Here is a 21,330-nt window from a genome sequence, read left to right on the forward strand (position 1 = left end):
TGCCTCTTGCTCTCCCCACCCTCTCTCTCTCCCCTCTCTGTTTCTCTCTCTTCCCCCCTTCTCTCTCCCCCTGCCATCTCTCTCCCTTCCCCTGCCATCTCTCTCCCTTCCCCTGCCCCCCTCTCTCTCCCTCCCTGCCCTCTCTCTCTCTCCCTCCCTGCCCTCTCTTTCTCTCCCCCTCCCTGTCCTCTCTCTCCCCCTCCCTGCCCTCTCTCTCTCCCTCCCTGCCCTCTCTCTCTCCCTCCCTGCCCTCTCTCCCCCTCCTTTCCCTCTCTCTCTCCCCCTGCCCTCTCTCTCTCCATTTCCTGCCCTCTCTCTCTCCATTTCCTGCCCTCTCTTTCTCTCTCCCTCCCTGCCCTCTCTTTCTCTCTCCATTCCCCTGCCTTCTCTCTCTCCCTCCCTGCCCTCTCTCTTTCCCCCCTCTCTGTCTCTCTCTCTCCCCCTGCCCTCTCTCTCCCTGGTTATGGGTTAGGGGCGCAAATTACTTGACTTGCTCTGGGTGCAGACAACCTACGCTACGCCACTGCGGCCATGGCATGTAAATAACCTCCTCCAGTTGTTTTTTAAAACCTATATGCTTCACTAACAGATGTGCCTACTAGGGGGTACTGTATAAACTGTATGTAGCATCAGCTACATCCAGTATACAGCGCTGTGTTTCAGAAATGGGATGGGGACTTCCTGTCCTGCTCCTGAAACAAAATCAAGACAGTAAGAGCGCTGCTCAGCCATTCACAAGAAGACTTGTATTTTATCATTACAAAGCTTCCTCTGATTGACTGAAGCAGGCAAATAATGTTACATCTCCACCTCAGCCAATCAGAAAAGGCCTTGTATTCTTTAATAAAATACAAGGCTTCCAGTAAATAGCTAAGCAGTGATCAGTTGTGGCACCATATGGGAAGTGTCTCTCCCGCTGCCAGAACACAGCGCTGTATACTGTATGTACAACATAGCTGATGCTACACACAGTTTGTACAGCACTGACAGTGAGCGCATCTGTTCAAAAAGGAAATAGATCTGCTTGGCCCAAATGAATGATTTAAAGTCATCATAAGCATGGAGTTAAGATTTAACCCCTCCACTGTGCTATTAGGATAGCGGGGCCTGCTTTTCCATCTCCATCCAGACTACAGGACTGGCCATCTGGGGATGGACTGCTGAGTCAAAGGACCATGTGGACAGCAGGTTAGAGAGGAAGGCCCAAAGCATTGCTGGCTACCTCTCACTTGATTAGAGTAGGGGAGATTGATCACCATCAGGAGGCCATCTGCAGCATTGGTGTGGTGAGAGGCCTTCGCCCACCCTCATTTGTTTCATATTTGTTTGCTGTCACAGGGATTTGCTGCCGCCAGTAGAGTTTTGCCTAAAGAGGACTGCATACACCAGGCTGTTTATGACATACTCCTGATCGCTGCAATATTTATGCTATATTGCACTGACACTGGTTGCTCAGTAGTTCCTAGTAATGAAGTTCTTCAAGATAGGCTGTTTCATTTTCAACAAATCAGTGTAATAAGGTCTGTACATGTTTGTTAGGCTCTTGCTTGTAGCACAGTAATTAAAGCATGTTTTTTTAGTTACAAGGACTGTGGCATATGTTATCCTGTACACAGCGAGTAAGTATCTCCCACTGTTAGCACAATTTTGTTGCACTAATTAATGATCTCTGGGTACCCAAGGCTGACCCCCCCCCCCTCCCCAGAAAAAAAAATGATCTACGGTCCTGCAATTAAGTGTAACCAGATGGCCATCAAACCTAAAACATTTTTGCTGGCACAAGAAGCATCTAGAATAGCTTTGAGCTCTGAGTAGCTCTTACTATGTGGTACAGGGCAGGGAGGAGGTAGCAGTGTGGTCACAAGTGGAGAAGACCACGGCTGTGAACGGTGGGTGGTAAGAAAAAGCTGATCCAACTTCTGGAAAGAAGGAAACAGCTGGGGTGAGTGAAGGAGACAGGGCCTGCAGAGGCAGTCTGTGAAAGAACAGTGAGGCTTGGATGGGGAAAAGAGGGTGTATAAGTGACCTGTGGACAGGGGATGTGGATGTTATCTGTGGATGAAAGGGAGCAGAGATGAGCTGTGGGTGGGGTGTAGAGGTAAGCTGTGAATGGGGGGGGGGCAGAGGTGAGCTGTGGAAGGGGGTGGGGTGCAGAGGTGAGCTGTGGAGAGGGGGTGTAGAGGTAAGCAATGGGTGGGGGTGAGCTGTGGAAGGGAGAGCAGAGGTGATCTGTGAATGGGGAAGTGTGGAGGAGAGCTGTGGATGGGGGGGAGGGGTGTAGAAGAGAGATGTGAATGGGGGGGAAGCAGAGGTGAGCTGTGGATGGGGGCTGGGTGCAGAGATGAGCTGTGGAGAGGGGTTGCAGAGGTAAGCAATGGGTGGGGGTGAGCTGTGGAAGGGAGAGCAGAGGTGATCTGTGAATGGGGAAGTGTGGAGGTGAGCTGTGGATGGGGAGGTGCAGAGGTGAGCCTTGGAGAAAAGTGCAGAGGTGAGCTGTGGATGGGGCATGTAGAGGTAAGCTGTGGACAGAGGGTGCAGAGTTAAGCTATGGATGGGGGGGTGCAGAGGTGAGCTGTGGAAAGTGGGCGCAGAGGTAATCTGTGGAGAGGGGGTGCAGAGGTAAGCTGTGGAGAGGGGGTGCAGAGGTAAGTAGTGGAAGTGGTTGAGCTGTGGATAGGGCAGCAGAGGTGAGCTGTGGACAAGGGGTGCAGAAGTAAGTTGAGGATGATTTTGCTGAGGTTTGTATGTGTCTATTAGACTCTTCCTTGTGGCACAGTAATTAAAGCATATTTTTTGTGTTCAAGGACTGTGATTTATGTTATCGTGTATACAGTGACTATGCTCAAGTATTAAGCCCCTCCTAGGAGGTGTGGAAGTTTTTCCATACCTCCAATTTGCCGCAGTGCACTACGTACACCACCTCATTCTTATCTTAAGGGCGCTTGGTCTTATCACCACCATTATTACCATAATTACCATATCTTATAGATTTGAGAGAGCTGAATCCCCTCCCCCCCAAAAAAAATAACTGCACCCCTGCAGTACTCCAACTAGCACAGGCAATGAGAGCTATAGCTACCCAGGTGCAAGAGCATCTGATTAGACACACAAAAGACTGTTTTCTCTCCCCCTTTCTCTCTTATGAGTATTCACAATATAATGAATGCTTTAAATTTGGCAATAGAGTTTTGGGCATGATTTTCATTGTTCATTGTCTGGTGCTTACGAACATCATACTGACTTCCACAACTGGTTGGCTCTTGAACTCTAATAAGTCTTTTTCTAGCTTAATAGGTAAAGAAGAAAATCAATGCAATCTAATGCAGCTGAGAGAAATTTCTCTACCACTTGCCCTGAAACCACAAGGCCATAGAAAATAATCTACAGACTCTATCACAGGGTTGTGGTGAGCACTGAAATGTGAAATATTTTTCTATAGTCATGATGGCACCAGAGCCTTTGGTACACAGCATTCGCTCCAGTCTTTCACTGCTATGTTTAAGCTTTCATTTGAGTAAACCAGATGACACTTTGCTCCAGTACCACAAGGACATGCATGCAAAGGCATCCAGCAACCCTGGCTATAAACCACTGCAAAACCAGAATCACAGGCTTGCCAAAAGCAATTTACTGACAGTCTGCAGAAAAAAAGAAAAAAAAAACAGACCAACTGAGGCTGTCAAATTATATTTTGTAAAAACAATGATCATTTTCTCAGCATTATAGTTCTTTATCAGAATAGTACCCAATAAATCTTCTGTAAATTACAGCAACGGTAACTAATGTTCTACCCTTATCTTCTGGTTCTAAGTGACTAATTTTGATTAATTCAATGAAACTATGAAAGAACTGATACAGTCTGAAGAACAGTAATATATACAGTGCCTTGAAAAAGTATTCATACCCCTTTAAATTTTCCACATTTTGTCATGTTACACAGTGGTGTATTTAGGTTTCATGCTGCCCTAGGCAACACAAAAATCATCTTAATCATCTTTCCCCCCTTTACGGAGAGGCCCTGATACTGACAAACACCCCTCTCCCCCACAATAAGAGCCTGACATTGACCAACAACACCCCACCCCAGCCCCCCCACCCAAGAGAGCCTTCCAATACCATCAACCCCCATACACCGGCAACCCCCCCCCCCCGCAAGAGAGAAGACACTCACCTTCACAGCTCCGGACATCCCCAGGAACAAGAGTGAGGCTCTGCATACACCATCAAGCAGCCCACAGCCTCTCTCAGATCCCACCTGACCCCCATGCTGCATGTGTCCTTTCTTCCATCCCTTCTTTCGGGGGTGGCTCTTCCCCCTCGAGAAAAATGCCACCTTAGGCAAATGCCTTGTAATAAATACGCCCCTGATGTTACAACCAAAAACATAACTGTATTTTATTGAGATTCTATGTGATAGATCAACACGAAGTGGCACATAATTTTGAAGTGAAAGAAAAATGATAAATGGTTTTCAAATCTTTTTACAAATAAATATGTGAAAAGTTTGGCGTGCATTTGTACTCAGCCCCCCTGAGTCAATACTTTGTAGAACCACCTTTCACTGCAATTACAGCTGCAAGTCTTTTCTACCAACTTTGCACATCTAGAGAGTGACATTTTTGCCTATTCTTCTTTGCAAAATAGCTCAAGCTCTGTCAGATTGGGTGGAGAGTGTCTGTGAACAGCAATTTTATAGTCTTGCCACAGATTCTCAATTGGATTTAGGTCTGAATTTTGACTGAGCCATTCTAACACATGAATATGCTTTGATCTAAACCATTCCATTGTAGCTCTGGCTGTATGTTTTGGGTTGTGGTCCTGCTGGAAGGTGAACCTCCGCCCCAGTCTCAAGTCTTTTGCAGACTCTAACAGGTTTTCTTCTAAGATTGCCCTGTATTTGGCTCCATCCATCTTCCCATCAACTCTGACCAGCCTCCATGTCCCTGCTGAAGAAAAGCATCCACACAACATGATGCTGCCACCACGTTTCATGGTGGGGATGGTGTGTTCAGGGTGATGTGCAGTGTTAGTTTTCCGCCACACATACCATTTTGCTTTTAGACCAAAAAGTTAAATTTTGGTCTCATCTGCCCAGAGCACCTTCTTCTATGTTTGCTGTGTCCCCCAAATGGCTTCTCGCACACTGTAAATGGGACTTCTTATGGCTTTCTTTCAACAATGACTTTCTTTTTGCCACTCTTCCATAAAGGAATTAATAGTGGTCCTGTGGACAGATTCTCCCACCTGAGCTGTGGATCTCTGCAGCTCCTCCAGAGTTACCATGGACCTCTTGGCTGCTTCTCTGATTAATGCTCTCCTTGCCTGCCCTGTCAGATATGTTGGACAGCCATGTCTTGGTAGGTCTGCCATAGTGCCATATACTTTCCATTTTCATATGATGGATTGAACAGTGTTCCATGAAATGTTCAAAGCTTTGGATTTTTTATAACATAACACTGCTTTAAACCTCTCCACGTTTTCCCTGACCTGTCTGGTGTGTTCCTAGGCCTTCATGATGCTGTTTGTTCAGTAATGTTCTCTAACACAGCGTTTTTCAACCACTGTGCCGCGGCACACTAGTGTGCCGTGAGATATTCTCTGGTGTGCCGTGGGAAAAATTCCAATTTCATCTGTAACATGTGGCTTCGGCTCACAAATAGACCAATCATTAGAATCTAATGATTCAGTGGTCGGCAAGCCGCGGCTCGCGAGCCACATGCGGCTCTTTACCCAGTCTAATGCGGCTCTTCTGTGTGCCGGGCGCCTGCTCCCCTCCCTCCTCTCGGTCGGCCGCTCCCCTGCCTCCTCTCGGTTGGCAGCCCCAAAAGTCCGCGCGGACCTTTTAATCCGGCTTGCGGATGTGGCTGTCAGGATGTGTGTAGGCGGGGCAGCGTGCCGAACGTGAGGGGAGGGGAGCTAGGCTCCTCTCACAGTCCGCCCTGAAGACCCGAACGGCGCGGGAAGACAGCGAGAGGAACGCAAAAGGTAAGTGAATTGACACGGGGGACTTGGCTTACTAGAAGGGGGGGGGGGAATAGTACTGTGGGGGATGAAATACTATATGAGGGATGAATTACTTTATGAGGGATGAAATACTATATGGGGGGATGAAATACTATATGGGGGATGAATTACTATATCAGGGATGAATTACTATATGAGGGATGAAATACTATATGGGGGGATGAAATACTATATGGGGGGATGAAATACTATATGGGGGGATGAATTACTATATGAGGGATGAAATACTATATGGGGGGATGAAATACTATATGAGGGATGAAATACTATATGGGGGATGAATTACTATATGAGGGATGAATTACTGTATGAGGGATGAAATACTATATGGGGGGATGAAATACTATATGAGGGATGAAATACTATATGAGGGGATGAAATACTATATGGGGGGATGAAATACTATATGGGGGATGAAATACTATATGAGGGATGAAATACTATATGAGGGATGAAATACTATATGAGGGATGAATTACTATATGAGGGATGAAATACTATATGGGGGGATGAAATACTATATGGGGGGATGAAATACTATATGGGGGGATGAAATACTATATGAGGGATGAATTACTATGGGGGATGAATTACTATATGGAGGATGAATTACTATATGGGGGATTAATTACTATGCTTACTATGGGGGAATATTACTATACTTACTATGGATGACACATACACATCATTCATCTACTCTTGGTCCGGCCCCCGGGTCCAATTATAAAATACTTTATTATTTCATAATAAAGTAATTATAAAATAATTTCTTTGTGTTTGATTCCTATTCAAGAGAATTACTTTATATATAGTCAATATAGGCACAGAGGTAAATTTTTTTAACATTTTCTAATGGTGGTGTGCCTCGTGATTTTTTTCATGAAAAAAGTGTGCCTTTGCACAAAAAAGGTTGAAAAACACTGCTCTAACAAACCTCTGAGGGCTTCACAGAACAGCTGTATTTATACTGACATTAAATTATATACAGGTGGACTCTATTTACTAATTAGGTGACCTTTTTAAGGCAATTGTTCCACTAGATTTTAGTTAGGGGTATCAGAGCAAAGGGGGCTAAATACAAATGCACCCCGCACTTTTCAAATATTTATTTGTAAAATATTTTGAAAACCATTTATCATTTTCCTTCCACTTCACAAATACATTTACGTTTATGTGCCACTATGTATTGGCATATCCCAAAAAATCCCAATAAAATACATTTACGTTTTTGGTTGTAACATGAATAAAATATGGAAAATTTCAAGGGGCATGAATACTTTTTAAAGTATGTATCAACCAGATTAGAGTTTATTAACCCTTTGAGGACCATAAGATTATGGTACGCCAAAAGAATAAATTTTTTGTTTTTAAAGTTCGTACACTTCAGTTGCTGTAACTAAGCCATTTCATGAAATAATTGGCAAAAAGCTAGATCCATTTGTTGATAAGAACTATTATTTTGACTCAAACCAAAAAAAAAAAAAAAAAAAGTATTTTAAGTTCTTAATCAGATGATACAGGCAATTAAAAACATGAGACAAATACGTCCCTTGGTCCTCAAAGGGTTAAACATTAATTCTGATTGGCTACAGTAGGTTACTGTGCTTTTAACAACATTGTTTCTTGACTAATAGAATAAAGGTTGTCTCTCAAAATCTAATAGATTCTTCCACCCATGCTAAACAGTGTGGATGAGGAAATCTCACTGCTAGCTATTGTATTCATCATTCTGAGGGACCTGCGACTACTGAATTGATTAGAGTCACTGTTTAGATGGCAATTTTCAATGAGCACCAAGTTTTCACAGGTACCTGCTCCGCACTTCCGCTGGAATTGTCTAGGTGATTCCACTGGAAGTTCCCCCCTCCCTGCCTACAATTTTCTGGGACATGTCAGAGGTGCCAGGAAGCTGCAGGACCATTCACACGGTTGTGAAGCCACAAAGAGCCATAGTCGACTTCCCACACTAAATATGTCGGCACCGGGGATTCAAAGACCATCGAAGAAATAGCCCAGGTGAGGACAGTATTGCATCCTTGGACAGTAAGTGAACTTTTATGAAAAGCCAGCAGCTACAAATACTGTAGCTGCTGGCTTTTAATAAAAGTTCACTTACTGTCCAAATTTATTTTATTTTTTTGAAAACTGGCTTTAAGGTTTCAAATCCTTTGGTAATTATCACGAGTAGCCATGCTGATCAGGATATGAAGGTCAATTTTAATGTTGTAGGAGTTAAAGTATATGTAAACCCTCACCTTGTTAAACAACCATTCAGTTTAAAATAGAAATGAAAGGCAAAACATTTGTGTATAAAAAAATATAAAAATTATAAACACCTTTTCCCCCCTTTTTTAAGTAATCACATTCCATCTGTTCTCAGCTGCATAAGAGCTGTTGGAGGAGAAACAACAGCACACTGATCTTCCCACTGAAAGGGAGTGGGGTGTCTGTCAGCATAAGTCTAATCATTGGAAGAGAGCAGGCCAAGTTCACAAAACAGCCAGAAACTGGCCACACTATGCTCTCATGCCTAGTCTGGTCAGTTTTTAATAGGAAAGCAGGAGGCTGGCAGGAACACAAGGGATTTCACACAAAGGAAGCAATACATAAAGAACAGGATACTTCTTCATACAAGTACATGGTACAGCAGGCACATATCAGGAATATTAAATGTTGGGTTTACATTCTTTAACGTGTATGTAAACTACTAAAAATATATATAATTTTTAACATATAAATGTAACCTCAAACATCATTTTCATTATGTTTAAATCTGCAGCTTGCATTAAAATAATGAGAGAAGGAGAAGAAGTGCCTCTAAGTGCAGCTTAACACTTTATTCAGGTTAAAAGGTAGAAACACTCACATAGTTGAGGTTAATATAAGCATTAAAACCATAGTACGGTGTAAACATCGGTCAGGTGGGTGTAAAATAATACCTGTTGAGCCAGCCAAGAATGTCATTATTCAGACACCTCCTGTTATAAGACAACAAAGCTCTGTCTATTTATTCTAAAGCTGGCCATACACAGCTCAAATGTCCTTTCTTTCTTCCTGCTGGCTCAGCTGGAAATGGAACAGTGTATGGTTCTGTTGGTACCATTCAGTTTGGCAAAAGTCAATCGTTCAATCAACTTTTGCCAAAGCAGCTTGTCAGAAAATTGTCAGCCAAACAGAGCTTACATCCAATCAGATTCAGTGTTTTGTCCGACACTGGTGCCAGGCCAGGCATCTGGGTGGAACCCGACTATATGGTTTGGATCTTTTCAGAGCCTGGGCTCTGTGATGTCAGCTGACAGCGGATTTTAGCCAGCTGCAAATGGGTCACAGGAGGGCAGAACAAACTGCATTCCTGTGATCCATAGGAGAAGTATAGCCAAAAAGCTGTGGCCATACTTCTCCTTTACCAAAAGTGATGTTACACTTTAGAGTGGCCCTATATTTGAATAACTAATGGTCTAAACTTTGCTAAGAAAATGTGAATTTAGGACCCCTCTAATGACCAAACATATGACCTTTGCCAAGGGAATCATTGTACAAACAGAGCCACTGACTGGCCAACTGTGCCTGAATATCAGTCCACAAAACCTCTTTGGTAGAGAGATCAAGTAATCAAATCCTCCGAATTACTTTCCGAGTCAAATGTAAAATGCAAAACTTTTAATGTCTTAAATAGAGTAAAGATTTGAAGAACAGAAAGTGTGAGAATCTCACCAAAGTTAAAATGGCCATAGATGAATCAAAGTTGGGCCGCTGCAACAGGCACTAGCTGAATGTCGATCAGTGTGTGGCCATCCCTGCTCCATAGAAATTGATTGTATGATTAACTTCAGTCAAAGGGACATGCTGGAAAATCTTTGTTGATCAGTAGCTACAGCCATTGATCAGTGTATTATGACAGCAGTGAGTCCACTGTTAATGTCCCAGCTGGGGGGAATCCTCCATCTACCTGGTTTTACTGGATGGGCAACCTGTTTTTTTTTTGGTTTTTTTTGTTTTTTCTAGTTCAGCCTGCTGGCTGAATGAAGAAAAAAACTACTCATCTGTGACCAACTTTGCAGGAATTAAAGTGGTAGTAAACGCTCTTTTTATTTTTAACTACAGGTGAGCTTATAATAAAGATTACCTGTAGGTAAAATGAATATCTCCTAAACATGCACCATTTAGGAGAATGTCTTTCATAATGTGATAGTATGTGATGCATACTAGCACATTATGATATTTCCTTGCAGAGAGAAACTTTTGGGTTTTTTTAAAAAAGAGTTTACTACTGTTTTAATATCTAAGACCTTTATCCCATCCTGTTTTCATCACTTAGTCCTGAAGGCAATAGTTAACAGAACATATAATGAGGGTGAATTAGCAGGGAATCGGACAGCAATACAAACAACTCCTCTACTCTAGTCAAAACAAACCCACCTTATTAGAATGTAAGCTCTTATGAACAGGGTCCTCTTAACCGTTTTGTATTGTATGGCATTGTTTTGTAACTGTACTTTATATTGTTAAGAGCTGCAAAAAATGTTGGCAATATATAAATCATGTATATTAATAATAATTACTGTGTATGACTGTACAATTCCATTTTAAGTTTTACTATATTTAGAAGCACACAAATTTTATTAAAGAGGAGCCCCCCCCCCAAAAAAAATGAATAGTCAGTAGCTGCAACTACAAATACTCTCAAGATTACAAGTCCATTTCCAGAGATCTTAATGTTCTTGTGTCCACTGTGCACAACATTGTCAAGAACTTTACAGCCCATGGCACTTATAGCTAGTCTCCCTGGACATGGAGAAAAGAAAAATTGATCAAAGATTGCAACAAAGGATTGTTTGAATGGTGGCTAAAGAACCTCGATCAACTTCCAGAAAAATTCAAGCTGACCTTCAGGCACAGGGTACAACTGTGTCAGCTTGCACTATACATCGCCATCTAAATGAAAAGGGACACTATAGTAAGGGACCAAGGAGGACCCCACTGCTGACACAGAAACATAAAAAAGCCAGATTAGAGTTTGCCACAACTTACATAAGGAAGCCAAAATCCTTTTGGAAGAATGTGCTGTGGACAGACAAAACGAAATTACAGTTTTTTTGGTAAAGCCCACCAATCTACTGTTTTCAAAAAAAGAAAAGGCCGCCTCCTGCCCACCATATAAGGCAATAACGGGCACAAGGCGGTTCTCTCATTCTGGGAGGACGTCACATGACGTCCTCCCACTCTAACCGCGCGGGCACGGCTCCGGGAGCGTGCAGCGCGGCGATCACCGATCAATGGAAAGAGCCGAAGATTTCAGCTTGGTCATGTGATCAGCTGTGTTCAATCACAGCTGATCGCATGTAAATAGGGAAATGCCTGTTATCTGCATTTCTCTCCTCACGAGCGGTCACGCTGACAGCTCGTGAGGAGAGGATCATCAGGGCACTGATCAGTGTCCATCAATGCCAGCTGTCAGTGCTCATCAGTGCCACATATCAGTGCCTACCAGTGCACATCAATGCAACATATCAGTGCCTATCTGAGCTGCCTTTCAGTGTCACCTATCAGTGCCAATCAGTGCTACCTATCAATGCCAGTCAGTGCCACCTATCAGTGCTGCCAATCAGTGCCACCTATCAGTGCCACCTAACAGTGCCAGTCAGTGCCACCTATCAGTGCCATATATGAGTGCTGCCTTTCAGTGCTCATCAGTGATGCCTGTCAATGCCCATCAGTGCCACCTACCAGTGCCTCCTCATCAGTGCCTATCAGTACCACCTATCAGTGCAGCCTATCAGTGCCCATCACTGCAGCCTCATTAGCGCACATCAGTGAAGGAGAAAAATAACTTATTTACAAAATTTTAAAACAAAAACTAAGAAAAAACTTTTTTTTCAAAATTTTCAGTTGTTTTTGGTTTGTTTAGCAAAAAATAAAAACCCAGAGGTGATTAAATACCACCAAAATAAAGCTCTATCTGTCTCAAAAAAATTATAAAAATGTCATATGGGTAAAGTGTTGCATGACCGCGCAATTGCCATTCAAAGATGCGACAGTGCTGAAAGCTGGAAATTGGCCTAGGCAGGAAGGGGGTATAACTGCCCTGTAGGCTTGTGGTTAAAGAAAAGAATACAGTCCCTACAGTCAAATATGGTGGAGGTTCACTGATGTTTTGAGGTTGCTTTGCTGTTTCAGGTACTGGATGTCTTGATGGTGTGCATGGCATTATGAAATCTGAAGCCTACCAAAGAATTCTGGGGTGCAATGTAGTGTCCAGTGTCAGAAAGATGGGTATCCATCAGAGGCCATGGATCTGACAGCAGGACAATGACAAAGTACTGGAGAGCTCTGAACTGGCCAGCAATGAGTCCAGATCTCAATCCCATAGAGCCCCTGTGGAGAGATCTCAAAACAGCAGTTTGGAAAAGGAACCATTCCAATCTGACCTGGAGCAGTTGGTGAAAGAAGTGCTCCAAAATTCCAGCAGAGAGGTGCAAGAAACTCACTGATGGTTACAGGAAACAATTTATTTCAGTTATTTTTTCCAAGGGGTGTATTACCAGATATTAAATTGGGGATGCCAATAATTTTGTCCAGTCCATTTTTGGGGTTTTGTGTGGAATGTGTCAGATTTCGCTTTCTGTTTCTCCACTTTTTTGTGTCCTACGAATACAAACAAAAGAAATAAACATGAGAATGCCCAAACATTTATAATTGCAGCAATTTTCTGGACATGGTGCATTATCTGACAGAAATGCAGGGGTGCCAATATTTTTGGCCATGACTGTATAGGTCTAACATGACCGTACAGGTGTAACAGTGATCACAGTACTAATCTTAACAATGCCTTAATTTTCCTTCCACTCTAAATACCTCTCACTAAAGTGGTAGTAAAGTCCATTTTTAATGTTTTACTTACAGGTAAGCCTTTAATAATTGGGCCAATACTGGTTACTAGCCTTCTCTCCAGAAGGACAGAGTCATTTTAGTTCAGGCACAATCAAGGGTTAGCATCTACTTCCTGAACTGAGATGTTGGTTTAGAGATGATCCAGTCTTGTAAACCCTGATGCCTGTGAAGTACTTAGAGGTGCTCACACATGTCTGACACAGATCATCCTCTGCGGCTGCCTCTCACCTTGTGGCTTGCTACACTATTACTGTTTGACTGAGTACAGAAGGAGAGAAGACTAATTAAGTGTTATCATTCTCTTACATTTTTCCTTTTAGCCTGCGAAGTCACTTCACTGACTGCTTTAAATTATAAAAGATGGACTATCAATTTATATTTTGGTATGTTAGTCACTTGCTAATACAGACATGTGAAGTTCTTGGTAGGTCCACTTTAAACTGAATGGGAGTTTTTGATGATAACGAATTGCTGGGATTGTCATTCTTTATCTTACTTGTTCATCACACTTCCCTTTTCACATTACATTAATAAATGCCTAACAAAGAATGTTTGTATGATAAAAAATATATACAAATGATATACATTGTATTTGCTGTAACACTTTTACTGCATTTCTCTATAAGTAACCAGCTCTGAGATTTACGTACATGCTGAACTTTGCAAGCAAGTTTTTCAGTTACCAAAAAGGGAAGCCAGAAAGCAGAAAAGCAATAAGTTCATGTTTTTAGTAAATGTTTTGCAACTTGACAAAATCCAGAACCATAAAAAGCTGGAGGTTAGTATCTACTCATGTATCATATTACCCATCACGTTACTTAATACTATCACAAATGTCCAGAAATAAAAGCCTTAAATTAAGTAACCCCGACATTAGTCATGGTATCCTTCCTTCAATACTTGCTGAATCTCATTACTGCGAATCTTCTAGGTCTTCCATATTGTGATAATGACTGGAGGAGTATTTAACATGCTATTCAGTTCAGACATTCAGAACTAACATTCCTTGGTTCTTTCCCAGAGAGAGAAGCTTTATTGAAAGAGTTGACCCAGAGCTTGCAAGAAAACTATGACAAGTATCAAAGCATCCCAAAATATTATCCAGCTGTAATACTGACCAACACAGAGAAACATAAATATTCTGACTAAGGGATGCAGTCTAGTGTGTTTTTAATCTGTATCAAAAACGCATGGACAGTAGTTAACATGGATTCCACCCCTCCTCCTTAATAAACTACACTCCCTTGGCATCAGAGACTCTGCTCTCTCCTGGCGTTCCTCCTATCTATCCCAATGTTCCTTCAGCGTTACCTATAACGCTACCACCTCCCCCTCTCTCCTCCTCTCTGTTGGGGTCCCCCAAGGCTCTGTCCTTGGGCCCCTTCTCTTCTCCATCTACACCTCCTCCCTCGGCAAACTGATACACTCCCACGGCTTCAACTATCACCTCTACGCCGATGACACGCAAATCTACCTCTCCACCCCTCACCTCACCCCTTCACTCACCGCCCCCATCACCCACCTACTGAACGACATATTAGACTGGATGTCACTCCATTTCCTCAAATTGAACCTTTCCAAAACCGAGCTCCTAGTTTTCCCCCCAGCCCGTGCCTACCCCCATCCTCTCCATCACAACCAACAACGCCACCATCAATCCCACCCCGCAAGTCAAAGTCCTAGGTGTCACCCTGGACTCAAACCTGTCCTTCCAACCCCATTTCCATTTGCTGGCAAATTCATGCAGGCTCCACCTCCGCAACATCTCCAAGATACGTACGTTCTTAACCCCAGACACTACTAAACAACTTGTTCACTCCCTTATTATGGACTACTGCAACTCCCTTCTAACCAGCCTACCCCCACACAGGCTATCCCCGCTTCAGTCTATCCTGAACTCAGCGGCCAGACTCATCCACCTCACCAACCGCTCCACTTCTGCCACCCCCCTCTGTCATTCCCTCCACTGGCTCCCGATTGCCCAACCCATAAAATTCAAACTACTAACATTGACATACAAAGCCATTCATAACGCTGCCCCAAACTACCTCACCGACCTCATACCCAATACCACCCAACCTGTACTCTTCGCTTCTCACAAGATCTCCTACTTTCTAGCTCTCTGGTCTCCTCCTCCCACGCCCGACTGCAGGACTTCTCCAGGACTTCCCCCATCCTCTGGAACTCTCTACCCCAATCCATCAGACTGTCACCTACCCTCCTCACCTTCAGGCACACCCTGAAAACCCATCTCTTCAGGGAAGCCTACCCCACCCTCACCTAACAGCCAATCTCCTCCACTCCTCCTACCACTCCATCCCCCACAGCCACTTCCTCCTGTACCACTATCCCCTCCCTCCTAGATTGTAATCTCGAAAGAGCAGGGTCCTCAAACCCCTCGTGTATTGTTTTGTTACTTTATTGTCTCATGTACTGTCCTCCACTATAAAGTACAGCGCTGAGCAAACCTTTTGGCGCTATATAAATACTGTATAATAATAATAATAATTCCCTAAGCTGTTTAGCTGTTAGCCAACGTCATTATCAGAGTTCCATATGCTGCATATAACTTCAATTCAATACCTGTATTTATATGAAATCATACTGAAAAGATATGCACCAGTCTGACAAACATCCCTCCATTCCTGCCTTTACAATCACATTTTCATATGTCAGACCATGTATCGTCGGTGTAATGATTTGAGTTACCAAAGGTGAACTGGTAATTTATAGTATATGTGCACGGTTGTACATTTCCACTTGATCAATAACCATGTAAAGTGGTATTGACCATGCACATAAATCTAGGACTACCTGTACTGACATCCATAATGTATTTCACATACTAGGTTCAGAATAAATATTTACAAAAAGTACCCTCTCTGTTGTTCTCAATCACATGGCTATGTTAGGACTGCAAAGCTTTCAGAGAATCTGTCAAAAAGCTGAGTACAAATGAGAATAGAATAAAAAAAGGTTACTGTAAGGGCTTATTTATAAGTCCTGCATGGTAAAACGCTGTGGTTTACTGTGCAGGAAGTGTCCGTTCTGACCGGCATTCTGCTTGGTGGTGCTTTACACTTGTAAAGCGCAGAGCACTGTTTAGTTTCTTTTTTTAGCTTTATTGGCTGAGGAGCATAGAAACATAGAAAGAAACAGAGCTTCAGTGAGGGATAGAAAAATGCCTGAATGTTGCAGATTTCTGTACTGTAGCTCACCCAAAGCCTGCATTCAGGTGTTAACGGGACACATAAAAAATTATTTTTTCTGTGTGCCCTTGCAGAGGCCTGCAGTTTTCTAGTATGTACAAGCCCTCAAAGCCCCCACCCCCTCCAGCATATCAGCATACTGAGTTACCCTATTGGTCCAGTAACCTCCCTAGCAGTCTGATTATGTCCATATTTCTGTGCTCAAAGCGGTACTTTTTTGCATGGAAATATGTATTTTTTTCATTGTAGGCCTGTAATTTTTAGGAATAACTCACTGAAATCTGTCCAAACAAGAGTCTAGTAAACATCCCGGGTATGTTAAAATTTGAAACATGAAATCATAAATTAGAATTTAATAAATAATCATAAAAAATAATAATATAATAATAATAAAATTTAATTAAATAATATAATCAAACCAAAAACACTGAAATTTGAAATATAGCGCCAAGTTCGCACATCACAGAGCAAAGTCGCAAAATCGTTTTCAGTGTCTGATGACAAATTTCCCCACGAATCATTATAATTATAAATAAGTAGTTCTTATTTACTATCGCTGGTCTAAAACTGCTTTTGACCTAAAGGGACACTTTTTGGACGCCATGGACGTTTCTCAGTTTCCAGGCAGAAAGAGCAGTAAAAATGCAGGCAGGGCACAGGACAAAGCACTAGGGACAAAATGTATGTGAAATGGTTTGATACAGTAATGTTTTACTATGTGATTTTAGTGAATGTCACTTTTACAACTTTCAAATTTCCCACCAGTTCCGTCCCTGTACGTCTCGGCGTCGCAGGGAACGGAACCCAGAAGACAGATGCTGGCATCAGCCTGAGGACATTGCCGGGGACACTGCAGGAGGGACATCGCGGGAGCGCAGGACAAGGTAAGTGAAGAACAGATTCCGGAGCAACGCTGCAAGGTATTAATGAGTGTAGCTCGGGGTTACCACTTGTGGTGCTGAAACTTTACCCCGAGCTACACTCGGGAATACCGCCAGGGAGGTTAAAGTGATAGGCAACCTCAATGGTTACCAGAAAGGCAGGCAATAATAGGGTGAAGCTCAGCTTTTGACATGCAATTTTTGTTAAAGGGTTAGTTCACCTATACCAAAAAAAATGCCTATGCAGGTAAGTGGCACCTGTAGGTAAAAACAAGCTGTGCAGCTTTGACTAAAGTTGGATAATGCCTTTGGTAGGCATTCTCCAACTGCCAATGCTCCTGCATAGGCAGTATTTTGGTAAAGGTGATCACATGTGCAGCACTATGGCAGTTGCAGATCAAACAGAGGCTAAAATGGCACCTTCCTTGGCTGTAAAGTACAGGAGGGTTTAGTTCCGCTTTAACCACCTCGATATGACCATGATCCCAGTACTGTTTTTTTCAGCAGCTGATGTCCTATCTTGTAAAACTGATCCAAGCAGCTATACAGATCAATCACTTTTACAGGCTGTGGTAGGGGGCCCCAGGACCGATCTGACTGATGGCATTAGCTGCTGTGCACAGAGTGAGAGGAAGTGATGGTTTCCTCCAACTCTGTGACATCATAAACTGGAAGTGACAAGGACTTCGTCACTTCCAGTTTCGGTTTATTTACCAGCTCGTAAAGCAGCCAATCAAACTGATTTCAGATTGCTCAGCTGCTTTGGAGGCCAGAGAAGAGATATGGGATATCTAAAAGACCCCAAAGCTCTCCATAATAGTTACCTGTCACAGCCCATGCTATCACGAGGGATGGTGTTAAAAAATTTAAAAGTACAATGTAAAAAATTTTGAAATAAAGAAAATGAAAGCACCCCTCCCCACTGTGTTCATATGCAAAGCAAACGTCCTGCCTGCATATGTAAACAGTGACCACACCACAGGAGGTAATGTACGCAAATGTCAGGGTGACAGCAATAATTATAGCGCCAGACCTCCTGTGCAGGGGCGGACTGACAACTCATGGGGCCCCCAGGCAATAGGAGATCATGGGGCCCCTGTGTCCTTGCCCAAACTCAAAAAAGCCTATGAAAAGGGTACCAGAGGCATCTCATGGGGCCCCCTACTGACCCCGGGCCCTCGGGCAGTGCCTGAGTTTCCAGATGGCCAGTCCGCCCCTGCTCCTGTGTAACTCTAAACTGGTAACCTGTAAAGGTTTTTAAAGCATCACCCATGGAGATTTTTAGGCCTGGGAGTGAAGTGGTTAAGATCACAATTCCAGCCATTTTTCCCGATAGAACTTTTAATTTGTTTTTTATTCCTGTATAAGTCCATATTAGTGAGGCTGTTCCCTAACTTTTAGTTCCACTGTCACATAAATTGTTCATACCCCTGAACAGTAGGCACCTAGGGTTGACTGATTATTCCTATGGATGGACAACCACAGGAGCATTCCTTTAGTCCCCAAACCTGACGCACTTTAATGACTTGAGCCCTTCAAGTAGAGCTTAGAACTGGAGAAACTAAGCCAGAGAAGCACTTTAAGGCTCCATGTGTGTTTTTTTTAGCTCCTAGAAGCTGAATAGTGTTAGCCTATGTGTCCATGCACACTACTTCAGGCTATTGGCATTTTTTGAGCTTCAGTGTCTAGGAGCAGAAAAAAAATTGTTTTTGTAGTTTTTTAGAGCATTTCTCCAGCAGAAAAAAAATCACTAAATGATCCTAATGCTGCTAAACGCTACTAAAACGCTTATAACAGCTTTTATTTTTCCTCTACATGTACTGTAAAAATACTAATAAAATGCTAACAATCCTAAAATGCTACTAAAAACACTATTACCAGTGTTTTTTTTAGCTTAAAAAAACGCTGGTGTGCATAGAGCCTAATCCTATCCAAACCAATCCCTGTTTTTAAAGCGATACTAAAAGGTTTATTTTAATTTTTTTGCAAAATAATAAACATGTCTATACTTACGTGCTCTGTGTAGTGGTTTTGCACAGAGCAGCCTGGATCCTCCTCTTCTCGGGTCTCCCCCACAACAAGCAGCTTGCTACGTGGGCACCCGCTGCTCCGTGTGTCCATTCACACACAGTGCTGTGGCTTGGCCATGCCCCCTCTCTTCTCACTGGCTGACTGGCTGTGATTGACAGCAGCAGCAGCCAATGGCTCTCACTTGCTGTCTCAGCCAATGAGGAGGCAGAGATTTGGGACAGGCGAGGCTACCATGCACATCGCTGGATCTCGATGAGGCTCAAGTAAGTACGGGGGGGGGGGGGGGGGCTCGGGGAACTGCTGCACACAGAACACAGAATGTTTTTTACCTTCATGCATAGAACGCATGAAGGTAAAAAACCTTGAGCCTTTACAACCACTATAAGCAAATGTTTACCAGGAATATGCAAGGGTTTGTGCATCAAGTTAATTCAGAATCTTTTAATTGGGCTCCTGTCTCATTATTGTCCAACAACTATGACTAATGATCTCACTGACCAATAGTGAGACATGTATGATGTGTAGATATGTGATCATCTAGGCTATATTCAGTGGTCCATACCTGGGATGTACTGTAGCTTATTATGAGTAAATAAATGAGTTCAAATAACTCATTCTGCACATTTTTTGGCATTAATCATTTACAGAAATGTGTATGAATTCTAAAAATAAAGAAATTAAATGAATAATCCCAAATAAATCTTTCAGGCTATGCTCATCCTGCTGGAAGCTTATTTTCAGTGCGATTACATTGTGCAACTTGGATGCAACTTGAATGTGGCTTGTGAATTCTATGGGTCCATAATCGCATTGGAATCACACCATAGTAGAATAGGAACCTTTTCCAAAATCATACTGAGCTGAGTTGCATTGATGTGAATGGACACCATTGAAAACAATATGATTTCCACTCTTGAATTTTTCCCCCTTGGAATTAGATGCTTAACCACTTGCCAACTGTAGATAGCCGAATGACGGCTTCACTGCGACCAGCCAGTTCTGGGAGGGCGTCATATGATGTCCTCCCAGAACACGCCCCTGGGTGTGCACACCCGATGATCTTCGTGATCGCTGTGTCCTACAGACACGACTGATCACGTGATGTGGTAAAAGGCCAATCACAGCAGCCTTTTACCATGTGATCAGTCGTGTCCAATGACACAGCAGATCACCGGTAAATGCAATTGCCGGTTATCGGCAGTACTTTCCTCACGCTGTGACAGCGTGAGGAAAGTACTGCCGATAACAGGCAATTGTTAGAGGATGGATCGGCACCAATCATCAGGGCACTGATGATCAGTGTCCAGCAGTGCCACCCACCAGTGCCGCCCACCTGTGCCCAGCAGTGCCGCCCCCAAGTGCCCAGCATTGCCACCCACCTGTTCCCAGCAGTGCCACCCACCAGTGCCGCCCACCTGTGCCCAGCAGTGCCGCCCCCAAGTGCCCAGCAGTGCCACCCACCTGTTCCCAGCAGTGCCACCCATCAGTGCTGCCTAGCAGTGCCACCCATCAGTGCCCAGCAATGCTGCCAGTCAGTGCAACCCATCAGTCAGTGCAATCAATTAGTGCAACCCATCGGTGCTGCCTATCAGTGCCCATCATTGTTGCATAGCAGTGCCAGCTCATCAGTGCCTCCTATCAGTGCTGCCTATCAGTGCCCAGCAGTGCCACCCATCAGTGCTGCTCAGCAGTGCCATCCATCAGTGCCACCTATCAGTGCCCAGAAGTGCTGCCATCAGTGCAGTCAGTCAGCGCAACCCATCAGTGCCGCCTATCAGTGCCCATCATTGTTGCATAGCAGTGCCAGCTCATCAGTGCCACCTCATTAGTGCTGCCTATCAGTGCCGCCTACCCATGCCCATCAGTTCTGCCTATCAGTGCAGCCTCATCAACGCACATCAGTGAATAAGAAAAATTACCTGTTTGGAAAGTTTTATAATAGAAACAAAGAAAAACATTTTTTAAAAAAATGTTTGCACTTTTTTTGTTTGTAGCGCAAAAAATAAAACACCCAGAGGCAAGTAAATACCACCAAAAGAAATCTATTTGTGTAAAAAAAAAGATAAAATTTCATATGGGTACAATGTTGCATGACTGTGCAATTGTCATTCAAAGTGCGACCTCGCTGAAAGCTGAAAATTGGCCTGGGCAGGAAGGGGGTAGAAGTGACCGGTAGGCAAGGGGTTAATTTAGTGAAAAGCATTACTGGTACTCATTTACAGATGTGTGTGACCTTTATGCTCATGCATATCATCTTGAGTTACAGTAAATTTGGGACAGATTTTTCTGCTACA

General features: G+C 43.3%; 1 protein-coding gene across 3 annotated transcripts in view; it reads right to left on the reverse strand.

Annotated features, from left to right (window-relative positions):
- The window catches only part of TMEM150C (transmembrane protein 150C), a 466,224-nt gene that overhangs the window by 235,303 nt on the left and 209,591 nt on the right, over positions 1–21,330 (reverse strand). For 2 of the 3 annotated variants that reach the window (XM_089675844.1, XM_089675826.1), the window contains one exon: positions 12,567–12,669. The exons of the other annotated variant lie outside the window; for it this stretch is intronic. The gene's annotated coding sequence lies outside the window, so the exon portion shown is untranslated. The remainder of the gene's footprint in view (positions 1–12,566; positions 12,670–21,330) is intronic. 3 annotated transcript variants of the gene reach the window in all.

Source organism: Staurois parvus, unplaced genomic scaffold, assembly GCF_062004578.1.
Source record: "Staurois parvus isolate SC_StPar_1 unplaced genomic scaffold, SC_StPar_1.0 ptg000013l, whole genome shotgun sequence".
In the NCBI taxonomy this organism is placed as follows: domain Eukaryota; kingdom Metazoa; phylum Chordata; class Amphibia; order Anura; family Ranidae; genus Staurois; species Staurois parvus.